We start from the raw sequence: 21,471 nt of genomic DNA on the forward strand, positions 1-21,471 counted from the left end.
TTTTCTCTCTGTCTCTTGTTCTGTCCATCCATTCCTCTGCTCTGTTGGACCACCCTTCACGCCATTGCATCTGCCTCTGCACCTCCTTCCTCCTCCTTCTCTTCCTCCTCCACCTCCTCCTCTGCCTCCTATCCACCACCCCCACTGTGAGCAGAGTACAACGCTCGTATTCAGGGCATCAACAAAAGCATTTCCACTACGCCACAATCTGACCGCCATCGCTCTTATTCTTTCTCTGGTTTGTCTCTCTCTCCCCCCCTCTCTCTCCCCCCCTCTCTCTCTCTCTCTCTCTCTCTCTCCCCCTCTCTCTCTCTCTCTCTCTCTCTCTCTCTCTCTCTCTTTCTCTCTCTCTCTCTCTCTCTCTTCTCTCTCTCTCTCTCTCTCTCTCTCTCTCTCTCTCTCTCTCTCTCTCTCACTTGCTCGCTCTCTCTCACTTGCTCTCTCTCTCTGACTCACTTGCTCTCTCTCTCTCTGACTCACTTGCTCTCTCTCTCTCTGACTCGCTCTCTCTCTCTCTCTCTCACTTGCTCGCGCTCTCTCTCTCACTTGCTCGCTCTCTCTCCGACTCACTTGCTCTCTCTCTCTCTCTCTCTCTCTCTCTCTCTCTCTCTCTCTCTCTCTCACTTGCTCGCTCTCTCTCTCTCTCTCACTCTCTCTCAACTCACTTCTCTCTCTCTCACTTGCTCGCTCTCTCTCCAACTCACTTGCTCTCTCTCTCTCTCTCTCACTTGCTCTCTCTCTCTGTCTCACTTGCTCCCTCTCTCTCTCTCTCTCTCTCTCTCACCTGCTCTCTCTCACTCGCTCTCTCTCTCTCTCTCTCACTTGCTCCCCCCTCTCTCTCTCACTTGCTCTCTCTCTCTCCCTCTCACTTGCTCCCTCTCTCTCTCTCTATATCTCTCTCACTTGCCCCCTCTCTCTCTTGTGACAACATTCTTCTTAAAATAAGCAAATCACTTATTTTAAGTTTGGAATGATGTATGAAACCTGGAATATACAGTGTAGATACACTCTAAAACTTATTTCCAGATCCATATTTTAGATCCCCCCTAAAGTGATCGTTCTTCCTAAATACATTCCTGAAACTGAAGGAAAGCCTTTGGGAATTCCTGACGCTGTTGTTGGCGTTCCAGGGATGCGTTCCCGTGGGATGACGCCGGAGGAGGCTCAGGAGACCGTCCGACGTCGGACCACTAGCGAGGGGCACTACCAGAGTGGCAATGAGGACCCTCCAGCCCACACGGGGGCGCCGGTGCGCTCCCCTGTCCACTCATCAGACTTCCACATCCACAACCCTGGAGGAAGACCCAGAGAGGTAGAGTACATACCCCTGTCCAGCCACAGGCTGCAAGCTCTCTCTCTCTAGTCTTTATCAGCTTAAAATGGTCTTCCGTTCATTAAATAGTTCATTGTTTCACTGTGAGAGTAACCATGTCTGTTGTGTGTGTGTGTGTGTGTGTGTGTGTGTGTGTGTGTGTGTGTGTGTGTGTGTGTGTGTGTGTGTGTGTGTGTGTGTGTGTGTGGACTTTGTGTTGGTGTGTCTGTGTGTTATTTTCTGTCTGTGCCTGTTTGCATTACCTCTATGTGTGTATTGTTCTTGTCCGTGTGTATTTTCTGGCTCCTGCTGTGTCTGTGGGGGGGCGTGTGTTATGTTGTGTGTGTGTGTGTGTGTGTGTGTTGCGTGTGTGCTGTGTCCCCTCCTTCTAGGGCCCCATGCACAGCTACCGCGAGGCGTATGGGGATGATGATGCTGACGGTCGGGCTGCTGTCAGTCCTATGTTCAGCAGTGGTGGTGAGGCCCACCCCCTGACCCCTGCCTTCCCTGTCTCACCTCAGACCCCTTACTTCAACATGTGTAAGTTCACCTCCCTGCAGACAGAGGGCGCCAGTAGACCTTACTCCATTTCCACTGTTCGTCAATCACAATGAAACGACTGCCATAAACGTTAAGTATGTAGTATCTTTCGTACTTGCAGTTACAGCCTAAAGTGATGCACAATAAGTGTTTGTAGAAAGGGGCCCAGTTCCAATGCTTTTAAGATGCATCCTTCTTTACTGCCTTCTTATAAGGGAGGAACGATGCATTCTGACATTATTTGGACAGGCCCAGAGAAAGTCACTGCTGTTACTGTAATGTTCAATTGTTGGTGTTTTGATTGGGTGGGACTAATCGGTGGTGGTGGGTTTCCTAAATGAATTCAATAACACCTTTCTTTCTCTTGTAGAGATGATTCAATGGTAAACTAATACTAATTCCCTCTGTGAAAGAAATGATGAGAGAGACTGGGAATAAAACTGAAAAATGACATTTGAATCATTTAGCAGGCACACTTATCCAGAGCGACTTACAGTAGTGAATGTATACATCATTTCACTTTTTCATACTGTTCCTCTGTGGGAGTCAAACCCACAACCCTGGCAAGTCACATGCTCTACCAACTGAGCCACACAGGAATAGATAGAAGATAATAATGTATTGTAGTTTCATCACTTAACCTATGACCTATAAATCATGTCAGGTTAGACAGTAGATTGCTTCTTGGCACCGTAGAGATACCATAGAGATAAATACTGTATCTATCTGTATTTATCTTAATGCTTGACACGTGATCATTTCAATAGACAGACTGCTTTTGGACTTATTTGGGATCAACCAGGGTTAGGGCTCCCTATTCCTGCAGTGGTCACCGCCACACTGTAGTTGAAGTAATGACCCGCTTTGAGCCCCCAGATAGCCCTTCCATCTACCCCCTTTACCCTGCCCCACTACCCCTGCTCTGGCCCCTGCCTGCCCTCTCTGGAGGCACTATCTTTGAAACAGACAGACAAAGAATTGATGTGGGATTCTTTGGTAAGTGGAAGATGAATGGAATCTTCAGATTACTGTGTCCAGTTCACCACGCCAACCCTGCCAAACTCTTTTCCACCACTGGAAAACTGATGGAATCTTCAGATTACTGTGTCCAGTTCACCACGCCAACCCTGCCAAACTCTTTTCCACCACTGGAAAACTGATATAATCTTCAGATTACTGTGTCCAGTGCCAACCCTGCCAAACTCTTTTCCACCACCATGGTTCACCACGCCAACCCTGCCAAACTCTTTTCCACCACTGGAAAACTGATGGAATCTTCAGATTACTGTGTCCAGTTCACCACGCCAACCCTGCCAAACTCTTTTCCACCACTGGAAAACTGATGGCATTTCAATTCACTTCATGAATTGACTGAATAAAAAAAATGTATTGGATCCCAATCCTGGCATGTAGTCATTGTGTCTCCTTGGATATACAGTACTACTACGTAGTTACTAGATGTACTGTTCAGGATGCCATTGGTTCCCTCTCCATGTCACCAGTCCCTCACTGAACTGTTCTGTGTTGGTTTGCTTTCTGCATGCCATGTCCCAACTCTTGCATGGCCGGGGCACATTGTACTGTGTCTCCATTCACCATCCTGGTTGTCCTGTTGTTGTAGTTTGTTGGTTGTTTGGATCTGACACTATGTATTCTGTATGAATCAACTCAGATCTTCTGTAGGCTAAACACTTACAGTTTGGTTTGGTCTCTCTCTTTCTCTCATTATCTATCTCTTTCTTTCTCCCTCTATCGGGCTTTCTATCTATCTCTTTCTCGCTCTCGCCCTCTTTCTCTCTCTCTCTCTCTGTTTTTCTCTCTCTGTTTCTCTCGCTCTCTCTCTTTGTTTCTCTCGCTCTCTCTCTGTTTCTCTCGCTCTCTCTAGCCCGTTCTCCTCCAGGCTTGGCCAAAACCCCTCTCTCTGCTTTAGGACTGAAGCCCCACCACCCAGCAAACATTCTCCATGGTGGATCAGGTCAGAAACACACACACACACACACACACACAGACACACACACACACACACACAAACACAAACACAAACACACACAAACAATCCATAGTGGATCAGGTCAGAACGCAAACACACACACAACCTTTTCTCATCTAGGTTTTCTTAGTACACCAATTGCTTCTACACACCTGTGAACTTTGGTCTCTTGCTTGTTTTTCAACGGTTTCCTCCTCCTCTTTTTCTCACAACTCCCTCAATCACCGACTGTTTTCTTCTTCTACTTATTCTTTCTGTTCTGTCAGACTGTGAATCTGTAAGCGATGAGGAGCAAGGTAAGGGTGTTTCTATGGCAACATGTGGCACCAACCTCTCATCCCCGTCACACAGAGTACCCATAATCCTTTGTGTTCGGTCATGTTTGAAAACCCCTCGTTTTGACAGGAGGATCTTGTTATGGCGTCTCGGTTTTGCTCTACCTTCTGTTGTTTGCTTCTAGAGGAATAACACAGTCCCACTATACAGGCTGCAACCGCAAACATTCTGTTTTGATTGGCTATCAGTGGTTAAGTCCTGCCTCTTCTCGAATTTCATTGGCTGCCCAATGCGTCCCAATTATTTTGGCCAGCCCAGAAGTTTCTGAAATGTGAAGAAAATGTTCAGGTTAAAGTAAGGAATTTGTTAAGGTGTGAGGTAAGGTTACAGTAGGTTAGGTATCAAATCTATATTTGGTTGTTAGCCTGTGGAGTGGGCCTGTTTAATGCCTTCACCTCTCAACTTTGCATCTGTGTTAATCCCACTTTGAGTCTCCCTCAGGATGTTTCTTTTGTTTTTGTACTGTTTTGGGAATGACCTCACCAGGTGTCTGTCAGTCCCCCTCATAACAGCATCCTGTTCACTCCCTGTTTCGCCTGCCAATAACAGTGTAATAATATATGTGTTTGTGTTTTCACTACAGACGGCCGTGGTTATGGTGGACACCCCCTAAATGAACCCATATCTTCCAGTAGTCCCATCCACAGCCCAGACGGGTGAGTACTGTACTGTTCCTGGGGCAGAGTTTGGATAACCCAGGGGAAACTGTTGAAAGAAGAGGAATAAAGATAGTCCTAGGTTACAGCTCAGTGTTTCTCTCTCTCTGCAGCATGAGGATGACTTCCTCCATTCGGCTCCAGGCTGACTCTGGCTTCCCCTCCCACCCCTTGGAGAGTGCCCAGCACGCCCCTGTTCCGTCCTACGGCCCCCACTCCCCTGAGGGATCCCAGGTCAGCGTCGTGGGCCCCCTCCATACCGTCCCCGGAAGCCCCAACACACTCCACCGCACGGTGGCCACCAACACCCCACCAAGCCCCGCCCTCCAGCGCCGCCTGGCCAACCAGGCCAGCCCGGGTCTGGCTCGTCGACCCCACACCGCCCAATGGAAACAGGGTGCAAGTCCCTGGCAGCCCTGTGATCCCCTCAAGAGGCTCCAGAACCGCCGCCGTCCCTCCTAGCCCTTTGATGGGGCGCCACCCGATGGCCAGTGGCTACACTACGCCCGATGACAGACAGGGGGCACCACCCACGCCCTCCTTCCCAGTGCCGCCCCAGCCGATGCTTCCAGAGAAGAGGCGGATGCCCAGTGGAGAGAGGTCCAATGGGGGGCTGTCGTATGGGACTCTGGATGGGAAGACCACCATACCCACCTTACCCAGTGGAGGCAGCACGCCCAGTGTGTCCACCTCTCACACCCTACCCGACCTCTCCAAATTCTCCATCTACGGTGAGAGAGGAGCTCCAATCCCGAATAGCATCTAGCCCTAGTCTCTGCCATGTTCTTTATAACTATTCAATCTATTCAGATCTAGCCAAGTGAGCGGTCATACTCAATCATGCACAGCAGAATCTGTACAGTCAATCAGTGCTTATTTTGATGGATGAAAGTCTCAATCATCCCTATTTCATTGCTTTGACCATTGTCACTACTTCTACAGACCAGAGTCCAGACATCAGGCTGAACGTGAAGTTTGTCCAGGACACGTCTAAGTTCTGGTACAAGCCAGACATCTCCAGAGAGCAGGCCATCAGTCTGCTGAGAGACAGGGAGCCAGGGGCCTTCGTCATCAGGGACAGCCACTCCTTCAGAGGGGCCTACGGTCTGGCCATGAAGGTGGCCTGCCCACCTCCCACCGCCCAGGCCAACAAGAAAGGTACAGTAGATCTTTAATCTTAGTCGCAGGTCTAGGATCAGATCACCCTAACCCGAATCCCAACCTTAATCTTTAGGAGTGAAAGTGCAAAAACGGACCTTCGATCAGAGACTTTTGATTAAAGGATGTGTTTACTGTTTTGTTTTTTGGCAGTTGGTGACATCACGAGCGAGTTGGTGAGGCACTTCCTGATTGAGACGAGCCCCAAAGGCGTTCGCCTGAAGGGCTGTCCCAACGAACCCTACTTTGGTGAGTTCCAAACATGCATATTCAACAGAGAACTCGTTGATTAGCTCTCCAGCAAGTAAGTACACTTGCTAATCATGTGTGTGTGCAGGATGTCTGTCTGCCCTGGTGTACCAACACTCGATGACTCCTCTGGCCCTGCCCTGCAAGCTGATGATCCCCAGCAAAGATCCCAATGAGGAGGCCCTGGAGCTGGACACTCCCACGGACACAGTGGCCGAGCTGGTGAAACAAGGAGCAGGTGAGGACAAACTGCACCCTGCATTATTCAGCCCATTCTCTCAGTTGATCATCAATCTATTCCAAGCCTTCTATTACAACAGTAGATACATATAACAACAATCGAATAATAATCGGCCAAATTCTGTTTTACTTTTACCACTGTAGTACCTATGTAATTACTATGCAGTTACACAAATACATAGTTTTCATGTACTACAGTGGTTTTGTTTCTCCTCTCATGCTCGGATACCCTGTTATGTTGCAGTAGCACAGCAACAGGTCCCCGAGGAGGCCCATGGTAAATACTGCACTGTGTTTTTGGGTTCTATTTTGGCATCATTAACCCCCTTGTCCCCACACTCCCCAGACTGATATTTCAGCTCTGCATGATCACCACAGAAGCTTCCCTCTCACTACCATGCCTGCCTTAGTCACATCTTTGCTTGTCATGGTTGTCACTCAAACGAGTGAAGTGTGTTTCTATAACGCTGTTCTTTAGGTCTTATGCAGGGCAGCTGTTGTGAGGTTTGAAACATTGTCTTCTGGATTGGACGTGTGTTCTTTTCTCTTTGGTAGAGATAGCATGGCACTGCCTACTGACAAATGCATGGAGTGAGCATTCTGATCAGAGAAGAAAGGAAAGATCTGGAGCCACTAATATACAGCCAGCTGTTGCCTCGATCTGTTTCTCAACACTTATCCACAACATGTTCAAATGATTGCACTAATTGTTGGTAGTTGAACTCCTTCACTGCTTCATTTTGTACAGTGACTGATTATGTACCATTTTTTTTGTTCTCTCCCAGCATGCAATGTTCTTTACATCAGCTCTGTGGACATGGAGTCTCTGACTGGACCTCAGGCCGTCGCCAAAGCAATCAGCGAAACGGTGGCCGTCAACCCGTTGCCCGCGGCAACAACCGTCCACTTCAAAGTGTCGTCGCAGGGCATCACCCTCACGGATAGCCAGAGGAAGTGAGTAGTAACCATGGAAACAGGAGCACCCTACACCCACAGTCAGATCCATAGAAATCTGTCGGTATTCAATCATTGATTCATCACTAGTATGTCAAACTGTTTTACTTGAATTGAGCTAGCTTGGTGACAAACTCTGAGATTTACAACACTAATTCTGAGTTTTCTCCTGCCCTAGGGTCTTCTTCCGAAGGCACTACCCAATCAACACTGTCACCTACTGTGACATTGACCCCCAGGACAGGAAGTAAGTGTTTGAGACCAGATCTTTCTGCTGTGCTAAAGTAGTGAAAATAGTGCAAATGTAGCCTACATAGGGAAGATTTGTTGATTGTTCCTCCAAAATTAATTTGTCACATCTCGTCTTCACAGGTGGAGCAAGGAAGGAGGTGGAACGGCAAAGTAGGTCTCACAACTCAAATCACTCTATTATACATAGAATAGGTCATTAACTAGATGGTACAAATAAGTCCCATGGTCCACATAGGCCTATAAATAACTACATCAAATCATGAACAATCTCCTACATATTCAAATCAGGCTTTTATTTCTCTTTAAACTTCAGACTGTTTGGTTTCGTGGCACGTAAACAAGGAAGCACAACGGACAACGTCAGCCACCTGTTTGCCGAGTTGGACCCCGACCAGCCGGCTTCAGCCATCGTCAACTTCGTCTCTAAAGTCATGAGGCGGTGAAACCAACGAACCCCCGGCAGCCATTCTTTTGTTCTTCCATTTTTTTTCTTAATTTTGGATTGTGTTTCATTATTTTCTTCTGTTCTTTTTGTTGAGATATGTTCTCTTTGTTTTATTCTGCCGAGATTTTATGTTTGAAGGACTTGGAGGTAATCCAAGATGGCGCCAGAGGAAGTTGTGGCTGGAGTGGTGACAGTGATAATGTGTCTCGAGCTGGTGGAGCAAGAAGGTTCCTTCCACAGGGTAACTGTGGAAGTCCAAGTGGAGAAGCTGTGTGCTAAACTAAGTATCAGTGGGAGAAAAGGACACTGACATTTATCAGGTTTTCGGATTGATTTACCAAAGGTAGCACTCAGAACAAGTATGTCATTATGAGATGGTCAGTTTAAGGCATTGTAGGTTTTCTGTTTTATTTTTTTTACAATGGAACAGTTGATTGAAATGAAACAGACAAAAACAGAAAGAATGCTTTCTTCTTGAACTTTATTCTGTCTTCAGAAAAATAGTTTGCCTCACTGGCTTCTAACTAAAGAATATTTAAGAAGACATTTTGCATGTTAGCTCGATCTTTAAGCTTGGTCCACTAAAGTCATTTGTGAACCCTCGAGTGGACATTTCCCAGGCCTGTTGTATGTTGTAAAGGGCTCAACAGCGAGAAAAATAAACTGTTCTCAACTTCACAGAGCAGATCAACCTTCTCATAAAACACATTGCTTATGTTAGGTCCAGACTTGACCAGTCGATCCTGGAGCGCACTGATTGATTTCAGATGTGGGAGATGGATTACTCTGGCCTGTGGAAAGGTAGCTGGTAAATCTACTGCTGTCACTCCTCCTGTCCGCACGGTGGTGCCGATTATCCACGTTTGAACTCAATCCTGCTTGACTCAGACTGATCCTCACCTGTTGGCTGCTCACAGACACTGCTAATCAACACACTGGAAACAAACACCAGGGACTGGTCCGAGCCCTGGGCCCTAGGCACTGTCCTGCATGTTTTAGTCCAACTGCACCCCCCTCCCTCTAAACATCACCAAAACGGCCATTCTACGCAGTGTTCTATGAAGACTTTAACCCTAAGACAAGAAAACAGAGGTTGTTTGCCTTGTTAGAGACTGCATGATATTATAAACAATTTTTGGACTCTACTAAAGAGTCCTAAAAAGAAAAAAGAACATGTAGACAGCCTTTTGTTGAAGTAGTTACTCGATGGTGAGATGCAATATTTTTTTTATTTTCTTGATCCAACTTGCAGCAGGGTTTCACTGTATCAAGCAAGGTCGTCTTTAATTTTGAATCAAAAGGGAATTTATCTTCTTACCAGATCGCATCTACATACCTTTAGACAAACGTAGAGGTTGTCACACTGTGTGTAAATGCCTGCTTCTCAAACACACACCACTCACCCATCTTCCATAAGCTAAGGAAAAATGATATTGAAATCAAATGTATATAGATATACTACTTTGAAAGGTGACATAGCTAAAAAAAATATTTATTTTTGTTGCTTTGTTCCTCCATGATAACTCATATATACATATATTGTACAGTCTACATAAAGAAGATTACCTTAAGGATTGAGAAAAAAATACTTATTTTGGCTAATGATTTCAAAGTCGGGAGATTTTGAAAGGCTTTTGGATATATATGGTGTACATTACTCAGTACATGTATGTTTGTTCTAGCTCGTCATGTTTCTTCTTCTTCGCGTTCTCAGAGATTGAGGTTAGGCATGTATGGGATGAAAGCATATGATTTTTACAGGAAAAACGCATGGACAAAACCATCCGGGTGGTAGACCAACATAATGTTCAAGTTTGTCTTATACGCTGCCATAATACAGCGAATAATATCAGTTACCTGGCAAATGTTGTTGCCAGTTTTAGGGTCAGCTCTTGAATATGAATTTACCATATTATGAAAATATGAAATGTTCTTAAAAAAAGAATACGTTTTTATAAGAGAAGCATGAGGACATTTCATTTAGAAGCCGACCTTAAATGCAATATGTAAACAGCAATGTGCAACCCATCATACCGACATTATGATTTGCCAAAGATTCAAACACATAACTTCTATGGTGTCTACATGTTTCGCTTTTTTTCCAAGGAAATTGTGTTGCTAAGCCGAATGAATTCATAAATGTTCCTTCTGTTGCCAGTATATATGCAGACCCACATACCACTAACACCACCATTATATGTGAACTTCTCTATTCTCTCTCTCGTCCTCTCCTTTGAAACTGAATGGAGTTGAGACTATTGTTAACCCGTTTAGAAATACCAATCACTTACCAATGGAATACCACAACCATACAACAGATGCAGAGATGCAAACAATTACTTTATATCATTTCATGTGAATATCAGTGTTGAAGGCAAAATGTTGTCTACAATTCTTCAAATCTCTTTTATTTGAGCTACTACGTCTAGCTATAGTCACCCCGATGTCCAAACTGTGGCCCTCTGTGGCCCCCCGTGGCCCTCTCACAAGTAACATGATTTATTTATTCTCCTTATTTATTCTTTATTTGCTGGTATGTTTTTATTTTTAAGTCCTCAACATTTCAAGCTTCATGACCCCGTGGCTGTCAGTCAGTGTTAACCAATGGAAATGGAATGTATTTCTGTGTGGAGGTGTGTGGAGGAGTTCAGTGTACAGACGGGACTTAATGAGTGTGTGAATGTACTACTAAGGATGTACAGAGGGGTCTTGTGTTTTTTTCTTAATTTGCATTATACTGTCATGGCTTAGCTGTTCCTGAGGAGAAAAAACATTAAAGCAATACAAATCTGTTACAGTAAAACACAAGGTTCATTTTCTCACTTATTGTGTGTAGTCATCTTAACTGTGTCTCTATGGTAACACATCACTTATGACCATAGCGTTATGTTTTTGAATTGTATGATCTGTATGGCTATGACTCTCTACGTGTGCATTCATAAATTCACTCTGGAGTGCCAGAGACGCTCTTAAGCGTTCGTAAATACAGAGCGTTGTCAGATTGTCCATTCATAAATTCAGTGTTTCGCTCTCGGAGTGTTTAGAGCGCACACTGGACGCTCTGGCCGAGGAGTAGGGTTGATCCAGAGGGCGCTCTGACCACACAGGCAGTGAAGCACTCACTGGAAGTAGCATGCTAGCTACTTCCAGGCATAAATGAGAGAACACCTCACTCTGACCGTTTTACTCACCCTAGCAAAGCTGGTTAGGCTGTTCTCAAGTTACCCAGAGCGTTGGTGACTGTAACTGTGCTGCTGGCAACAATTGAATTAAGCTTTTTAGCCGATGTTTACTGACACCGGCCATGCTCAACAGGTGTTGAACGTTCGTAAATTCATATTCTGCACTTTGGCAAATTCAGACAACAGTGCTCTGAAATTCTGAGTAGATAGCCAGAGTGAATGTACGAACGCGCCCCAGATCAGTGTTTGCCAACTCCAGGACTCCCAACAGTACAGATTGTTGTTGAGGCCCTGAACAAGCACACATGATTCTACTTGTCAACTAATCATCAAGCCCTTGACAAATTGAACCAGGTGTTTTTGTCCTGGTCTACATCAAAAAGTTGTGCTGTTGGGGGTACTGGAGGACCGGAGTTGGGAAACACTGATCTAGGCATTCTTATAAACACAGAGACCAATCCTCACTTGAGATCTGTCCATCACACTATTCTGACTTGCATTAATCATGTCTTGGTGTCAGTGGGAGATTTATCCAAACATTTTAGGATTCGGTCCAAAGAACTGATTGGTCAGAGCCAGGCTTACTGTGTGAAAAGTTTGCCTGTGGTTACATATTATAGCCACTCAGTGGCAATATCTGTCCTTCACAACAGAGTAGGCTACTTTCCTGCATGCATTTATTGAACAGGTTATTAACCGTTTCTGATTGTGTATATAGTTCAAATAGCTAGTACAGCCTATGCAAATCAAATATTTTAAGAGGTATTCCCCTAAGTATTTTGGCCTATATTGATTTAGTGTTTTACAATGTGAGCTCTGTAATCTAACAATTTCTGGTATAAATGAAGATCATTGCGATGGCAAACTACTGAGTCTTTTTCCTAGAAAATATATTTTTCCTCGCTGTCAATCATCAACACTCTTGCCAGCTTTAAGCATGTTCTTCACTACATGCTATGTTGAGGTTAAACAACTGCGTTCAACTGACAAACTCAAACACCATCAGAACATGTTGTGGCTGCTCATTAGGTGTTAGAGAGATTATGGGTGTGTATGAGACACGTTAAAGCAGCGTTTCCCCAAGAATCCCCACGTTTCCCTCATAGTGGTCAGCAGAACACACTGGGGTCTTCACTAGGGACTGTGCTACTGATGACTAACTCTGGTTTAGGTTATTTTGGAGGTCAAAGGACCTCTGATTTAAGAGCAGCTTGAATTCAGCCCTTGAAGACATACCATTATTCAACATGGGGGTCAAACCAAGCCTTTAAAGCGGAATGTAGGGACTTGGGAGGTCAACGTTTGGGAATCTGGCATGACCTTTAAAATAGGAAAGGGATGTTTGGTAGTGGGAATAGGAAGTTGTGGGCAGAATGTCCTTCTGAGTATACCCGGTATGCACACACACTGAGGGTCATGGGATCTTACAAGGACTTCTGGGCCAGGTGGTGACCATGGCGATAGTAAACATTTCACAATCTTGGGTCATGTATAATCTCCAGGAAGTGATGCGATGGCTGCTATATGGTCATTGGGGCAAACATTTATACACAAAAAGACATCATTTCTGTAGCTGTTGACCTTAGGAGTGGAGAACTCATTTTCCAAAATGGTGCTCCAAATATGGGCATTGCTTTACCCAACACATAGCGTTATAGGCCTACCAACTCCAAAACATTGGGTTCATATTCCTCACAAACCATGTTTGTCTACTCTATTGTCATCCCTATAGCAACCCTCTGTTGGCGATAGCCCTCATTCTGTGTTCATTAAAATTCTCTTTGTTAATCTGACGCTGTAAAAGCTGAGGTGACATCACAGACGTCAGTTGTGGGTTTAATGAAAACATTGTGCTGCCTGGCTCTGAACTAACATGTTACAGCAGTCAGAGAGCATCAGCTAGGAGCTGCAGGCAATGTTTCCAAACGTCAACATGGCACAAGAGAGATTTCGACAGACACGTCATGTGCCGATCTGAATTTGGCTTAAAACTCCCTCTTTTCCTTTCTCACAGACCCTCTCTCTCTTTCTCGGTTCGCTGTTTATCTCTCTCACACATGCAAGCTTGTGTGTGCATGCGTGCATGCGTGCTTCTGTGTGCGTGTACGTGAGTGCATGTATTTTCTCAGGCCACGCCAGCTGTATCCAGGTTAGGTTAAACTGTGCATGCAGAGCACTAAGCCCAGCTAGCATCATTGGCCTTTTTCCTACAGTGAGTGTGTAAATAGCCTTCTACCCACGTCAACGTCCACACACCAGTGGCACCATGTGGGGCTATAGTATTTACATTATGTGATGGGGTGGAGAGTACTGCACATGAAAACACTGCTATGGAACGTTAAGCATCCCCAGCTGGAAACTGGCACAAGTATACTGGCCTACCCCTCAACCATGTATTCTGTAAGGTCAAACAGATAGAAATGTAGTGAATAGAGCTAACACAATACCCTAATCTACCTGACTGACAATCATAGCTGTTCGACCCAATACATTTCTATCTAAACATTTGGTTATATTGCACCCTGATGTGTGGTGAGAATTCATTTGGCACAAAATGGCCAACGTGTTTCTCCCAAATGCCTGCTACTTTTTGGTAGCAGATGACAATCAGTGAAAACATCTATTTTATGTTCTGTGAATGTCTAAAATCACGAAAAAAAAGTTTAATCTCATTGGAAATGTGTTTGGCCATGTGTGTCTGTGCACACAATTGTACAAAGGCAATTTAATTTGATGTCATTCAATTTTACAGCCGGCATTTGATACAGTAAAACGGTCCATAGACTTTAACGCATGGACCACAACTCTTTCCCTGCCCTTGGCCTTCACATAAGTGTGTATCACAGTAGACATCCTAACAACCAATAAAAGCCATATCATTGACTGGGCCATCACTTTTACACCATAGCTGACAGTGCTCAATACAGAAATATGTACACTATCTCCATGGATGACGTAGGGCCCTATCCCCTTTAACTAGCTGTGTATTTAGCATCGCTCAGGGCCTCAGACTGATGCATTTATTGGCAGTTGGGGAGAGACTGGGCTGCATACGCCAATACTTTTGGCCGCGTGCGTCATGAATCCACTGGCTACAGCGGCGAGAGCTTGTCCTCATGTGGTAAATATGCACTCATTGAGATTCATACCATGCAGGCCTATGCATTCCATCTAGAGGAGTTGCACAAGGAGAGTACGACCTGGCTCCATTTCGGGACGCTTTGGTGTTTACTGATCTGACCTGGACTCCATAGGTGCAAAAGCAATATGGACCGACAGGTTTTTGTGGAGCTTCTGAAAGGCTGCTGGACCAGCACGGGAGAGTTGAACAGAGGCAGCTGCTGTCAGTCTGTACGTGTTTCCCTCTTTCTCCGAGTTGTAAAAGCAAGCAGAACAGAAACTGACTACTCTTTAGTTGACTGATGTAGCTGGCAAGGTAACTGCTGTTTAACTTCAAATAAACTGAACTACTGTTTATTCCCAATGCTGAGCTAGTAGTGTAACTGACATGATACATTAGCTAACGTTTCATCCCCTCTTGACTGAGGTGAATGAATTAGCCAGCTTGTAGCTACCACAGCCCGTTCAGCTCAAGCCTGTAGCTATCTGTTAGATAGTAATAATAGCCACCTCATATAACTATCTAACAGCTGTTGTTTGTATGTGTAATGTAATGATATGCGCTGAGAGTCGGGAAGCAAGTTCAGGGAGTGAGTGTTTTAATAAATAAACGCAACATAATACAAAACAAGAAACACGAACAATGCACAGACAAGAAACAGAAACAGAAACAATGATGACTGGGGAAGAAACCAAAGGGAGGGACATATAAAGGGCAGGTAATCAAGGAGGTGATGGAGTCCAGGTGAATGTCATTATGCGTGTAACACTGGTGACAGGTGTGCGCCCTAACGAGCAGCTTGGTGACCTAGAGGCCGGAGAGGGAGAACATGTGACAGTACCCCCTCCCCGACACACGGCTCTGGCTGCAGGACTCCAACCATGATGACGATCCCAGGGATCAGGAGCAGACTGGTCACCTCTGCTAAGGCGCGGGAACCTGTCGATCCTGCATAAGTGACAGTATGTAAATGTTGTAAGCCTTTTTGTCCCATTTAAACTGTGCATTCAGAAAATATTCAGATCCCTTGACTTTTCCACATGTTGTTACGTTGCAGCCTTATTCTGAAAATAATTAAATAAAACATGTCCCTCATCAATCTACACACAATACCCCATAATGACGAAGTGAAAACAGGTTTTTAGACATTTTGCAAATGCATTCAAAATAAAAAAACAGAAAAAACATATTTATATAAGTATTCAGACCCTTTTCTATGAGACTTGAAATTGACCTCAGGTGCAACCTGTTCCCATTGATCATCCTTGAGATGTTTCTACTACTTGGTTGGAGTCCAAATGTGGTAAATTCAATTGATTGGACATGATTTGGAAACGCACATACCTGTCTATATAAGGTCCCACAGTTGACAGTGCATATCAGAGCAAAAACCAAGCCATGATGTCCGAGACAAGATTGTGTTGAAGCACAGATCTGGGGAAGGGTACCAAAATATTTCTGCAGCATTGAAGGTCCCCAAGAAAACAGTGGCTTCCATCATTCTTAAATTGAAGAAGTTTGGTCAGGGAGGTGACCAAGAAGCCGATGGTTACTCTGATAGAGATTCTTAGTTCTTCTATGGAGATGGGAGGAACTTCCAGTAGGACAACCATCTCTGCAGCACTCCACCAATCAGGCCTTTATGGTAGAGTCGCCAGATGGAAGCCACTCCTCAGTAAAAGGCACATGACAGCCCGCTTGGAGTTTGCCAAGGACTCTCAGGTCATTAGAAACAAGATTATCTGGTCTGATGAAACCAGAATTGAACTCTTTGGACTGAATGCCCTACGGTGAAGCGTGGTGGTGGCAGCATTATGCTGTGGGGATGTTTTACAGAGGCATGGACTGGGAGACTTGTTAGGCTATTGGTTATTAAAGGTGCAACACAATATTAACTGATCTTGTTCAGTCTTATCAATCACTAAACATATTTAACAATGATCCCTTACTTAGCTTGATGACTGGGGGCATTTTTGCTTACTATTTGTTGTTCTAAATAGAGACGGTGAGAATGGCCATGAGTCATATTGGATTGTGTAGAAATGCAGGAAATTAGCAAAGAATCTTGGGGAGAACCATCCAGACCCCGCGTCAGGTTATGTCTCCCACACTTCTAAAACCAAAGTTGTGCACCTGGATCAGGGGTGTATTCATTCCACCAATTCTGTTGAAAAACATTTCTTAAACAGAAGCAAACGGAACAAAATGGGGATAAACACACCTGAATTTGTTCAATATAAACTCTTGTTTGCAACTGTCAGACTAATGATTACACCCTATATCAGCTAGATGCAGACAAGCGGTATTATGTGTGCAAAGCGGTATTGAATGTGTCACCGTCTGTCACCTCAAATTCTTCTCTCGACCTGTGTGCACCTACGTTGTAAACTTTCATTCATAGGCTAGGTTGTAACAACCTCATGATGGGTACAGGGAAAATTTGAGTATCATGTAGTAGCCTAAACCTATCAATGTTACATTGAACTGGGTGAATGAGATATAAATGACAGTCATCCAATATGCTGTAATAGAAATAAGGCCCTGTTCATAAAAAAATGTGCGTCTTCCCTCATCTTAAACGGCACAGATCGCCACTGGTCTGCATACAAGTGTGTATTATGTACTAAACAAAAATATAAACGCAACATGTAAAGTGTATGTACATGTAACATGTAAAATTGTCCATATGCACAAAAAGCCTATTTCTCAAAAATGTTGGGACAAGTTTGTTTGCATCTCTGTTAGTGAGCATTTCTTCTTTGCCAAGATAATCCATCCACCTGACAGGTGTGGCATATCGAGAATCTGATTAAACAGCATGATCATTACACAGGTGCACCTTGTGCTGGGGACAATGAAAGGCCACTCAAAAATTAGCACACAACACAATGCCACAGATGTATCAAGTTTTGAGGGAGCGGGCAATTGGCATGCTGACTGTCGGAATGTCCACCAGAGCTTCTGCCAGAGAATTTAACGTTAATTTCTCTACCATAAGCCATCTCCAATGTAGTTTTAGAGAATTTGGCAGTATGTCCAACCGGCCTCACAACTGCAGACCATGTGTTACCACGCCAGCCCAGGACCTCCACATCTGGCTTCTTCACCTGGGGATCATCTGAGACCAGCCACCCGGACAGCTGATGAAACTGAGGAGTATTTGTGTCTGTAATAAAGCCCTTTTGTGGGGAAAAACTCATTCTGATTGGCTGCGCCCCTGCCCAGTCATGTGAAATCCATAGATTAGGGCCTAATGAAGTTATTTCAATTTACTGATTTCTTATATGAACTGTAACTCAGTAAAAGTATTGAAATTGTTGCATGTTAGTTTTATATTTGTTCAGTATAAATACCAGTTAGTGGTAAAAAAACAGACACCTCTAGAGTCTGGCTGTGTGGGACGTGGTACCATGACATGGACGTATGGACAGACAGGACTCTCCCAGTAGTTAACGTGTGCACAGACATGCATATCCTGCCAGAGCAGACCAGAGTAGAGTAGAGTAGAGTAGAGTAGAGCAGACCAGAGCAGAGTAGACCAGAGTAGAGTAGAGTAGAGTAGAGTAGAGTAGAGCAGACCAGAGCAGAGTAGAGTAGAGTAGAGTAGAGCAGACCAGAGCAGAGTAGACTGCTGCCTGACCCCCGCTGAGGGCGAAGCTGCAGTTACCATAAGCTTAGACCTTTACTTAAGAAAATAATTGAGGGATGCCTTCGACATTCCATGTGGCTTAAGTTGTCAAACAGATATATTTTATATGAGTATCGTGTGTGTGTGTGTGTGTGTGTGTGTGTGTGTGTGTGTGTGTGTGTGTGTGCATTCCATTGAAGTGCATCAGTTTTATATGTATGACCTAGCAGCTGTGGACAGTCATGGTGAATCTAAACACAGTCAGCTCCATGTGCCTGAAACGAAGTTTGACAGAATACTCCAGAGGGTGGTAAACTGAAGAATGTGATGGACGTCCATGGGGACAGGTTTAAAGAGGCTAGCACTCCCAGTATGTGTGTCAGGGCTTGAGAGAGTACAACCAGCCATACTCTGGACTCATGTAGGTGAGTGAAGAGACACCTGTCAACATGTTTTCAAAGGCTGTTATGATGAAACACGTCCCTATTAAAACGTCACAGGAGTGACAATTGCAGGTTTTATACCTTCTCTTCAGGACAAGTCCAGGTAATGATGATTAAGGATTTGATTAAACGCTCAGCCACCCATACAATGCTGGACAAGGAATGTCAAGATGCCATTTTTCTTCAACTGTTTTGGTGTGGGGTTCTAGGATTCCACACAGAGTACAAAGGTGTGAAGCTAACACACCTCCTGAACTTTAACCCAACGTTATCTCCAGACCTTTACACACCCTGAGGATCTCTCTGTATGCTGGATGTGGTTTATGGATCTGGGCCATGTAGGAGATGCCAACCTTTGACCTGTGTCAGCTGAAGAAACCTGATGTTTAGCACATGTTGAAGGGTTGGTCCTCAACCCTGGTTGCAGGTGCCTCATGTCCAAATAAACACACGGTGTGTAGGCTACTGTATACCCCGTAAGTCTCTCTCTCTCTCATAAATCACTCTAAATTCAGTTATAATTCACCACAGACGATTCCCTCTCTTACAACAATAATGTGAGTGTCATAGGGGGCTAGGGTCAGTTTGGGGGGACTAGGATTAGGGTCAGTTAGTGTCAGTTTGTTATATCTGGAGTACTTCTCCTGTCCTATTCGGTGTCCTGTGTGAATTTAAGTGTGCTTTCTCTAATTCTCTCTTTCTTTCTCTCTCTCGGAGGACCTGAGCCCTAGGACCATGCCCCAGGACTACCTGACATGATGACTCCTTGCTGTCCCCAGTCCACCTGGCCGTACTGCTGCTCCAGTTTCAACTGTTCTGCCTTATTATTATTCGACCATGCTGGTCATTTATGAACATTTGAACATCTTGGCCATGTTCTGTTATAATCTCCACCCGGCACAGCCAGAAGAGGACTGGCCACCCCACATAGCCTGGTTCCTCTCTAGGTTTCTTCCTAGGTTTTGGCCTTTCTAGGGAGTTTTTCCTAGCCACCGTGCTTCTACACCTGCATTGCTTGCTGTTTGGGGTTTTAGGCTGGGTTTCTGTACAGCACTTTGAGATATCAGCTGATGTACGAAGGGCTATATAAATACATTTGATTTGATTTGATTTGATAGTGCCATTTCAACCACTAAGAATATGTAACATCTTGAACTCTCCCCACTCAACAATAAATGAAATCTTAGTGCTCAGTGATTAACAGAAATGTAGGTTATTTTCGGTTATTTTTTAAAATTGTTTTGTATTTTTAGCCCTTTTCTCCCCAAATGGTAGTTACAGTCCTGTCCCATCGCTGCAACTCCCGTACGGACTCGGGAGAGAAGAAGGTCAAGAGCAATGCGTCCTCCGAAACACAACCCTGCCAAGCCACACTGACACACTGCTCGCTTAACCCGGATGCCAGCCACACCAGTGCGTTGGAGGAAACACCTTACCACTGGCGACCATAGTCAGCGTGCAGGCGCCCGGCCCGCCACAAGGAGTCCCTAGAGCTCGATGGGACAAGGACATCCCAGCTGGCCAAACCCTCCCATAAACCTGACAGTTGTACACTATACTGCCTTGAATTCTACTTGTCCAGTCTGTGTGGAGTAGACATGGAGAAGGAGAGAAGAGAGAACAGGCGATTAAGAGGGATAGAAAGTATTATTACTTGAAAATACATGATCTCGTTGATTGGTATTCAGCAGTCATAAAAGTATGCCAAATTTACTTTGAAGAAGTACTAAAAATGTGATTTGGTCAGACAGCATAGGCAGCAGCTCTACAGAGATGAGATGACTTCAAGGAATACCTAGGATAGGATAAAGTAATCCTTCTCACCCCCCCTTAAATGATTTAGATGCACTATTGTAAAGTGGCTGTTCCACTGGATGTCAGAAGGTGAATTCACCAATTTGTAAGTCGCTCTGGATAAGAGCGTCTGCTAAATGACTTAAATGTAATGTAAATGTAATGACTTGAATAAAACCAATGTAATACACAACAAGTGAGATATTTGATAAAGAGTAAAGTAATGTGAATGCATGGTTAAGTGATGAGCAGTAATGGACACTCCCTACCATCCTTGGACTTTTGATCATTGTTTTATTCTGTGTTGTTACAACATTCAACACACATCATGCACTATGCATTTCATTTCTACAAAAACAATAGAAACACTAATGCACTAGTCAATCTGAGCCTATCGACTGGTATGTTATTCAAGTCATACAATACCAATGTCTCTCCTTTTAAACTGCTTAAACCAATAAGGGTGATAGACATTTACAAGTGGGAAACACACAAATTCCCAAATTCCGCAGAAACAATGTCTGTATTCTGTGAGGGATCTGACCCAAGAGTAACCTTCTCAGTCACATAGTCAGGTTTTGGAAAGATGTGACCCTGGGTGCATTGGAGTGTAAATACCTTAACAAGCGAAAGACACACACTTATCAAATGGAAACATCAGCCTGTTTGTTTTGGTTCTGCATGTCCTGTACCTATTCCTCAGGTTTCCTCTCCCTCCCTCCCCAGCTCCCTCAGTTCAATTTCAATTCAATTTAAGGGCTTTATTGGCATGGGAAACATATGTTAACTTTGCCAAAGCAAGTGAAGTAGATAATAAACAAAAGTGAAATAAACAAAAATGAACAGTAAACATTACTCACAAAAGTTCCAAAAGAATGAAGACATTTCAAATGTCATATTATGTGCAAAGAGTTCAAGTACAAAAGGGGAAATAAATAAATAAATATGGGTTGTATTCACAATGGTATTCACTGGTTGCCCTTTTCTTGTGGCAATAGATCACAAATCTTGCTGCTGTGATGGCACACTTGTTGCTGTGGTATTTCACCCAATGAATATAGGAGTTTATCAAAATTGGGTTTGTTTTCAAATTATTTGTGGATCATTTTGTGGGCAGTGTGCACATAGCCTGTCTTCTCGAGAGCCAGGTCTGCCTTTGGCATCCTTTCAC

At 44.3% G+C, this 21,471-nt stretch overlaps 1 pseudogene; it reads left to right on the top strand.

Moving 5' to 3' along the window:
- The window catches only part of LOC135542977 (tensin-1-like), a 168,784-nt pseudogene extending 157,844 nt beyond the window's left edge, over window positions 1-10,940 (top strand).
- Window positions 10,941-21,471: the final 10,531 nt, after the last annotated feature.

The sequence above is a fragment of the Oncorhynchus masou genome, chromosome 7 (genome assembly GCF_036934945.1).
Source record: "Oncorhynchus masou masou isolate Uvic2021 chromosome 7, UVic_Omas_1.1, whole genome shotgun sequence".
Classification (NCBI taxonomy): domain Eukaryota; kingdom Metazoa; phylum Chordata; class Actinopteri; order Salmoniformes; family Salmonidae; genus Oncorhynchus; species Oncorhynchus masou.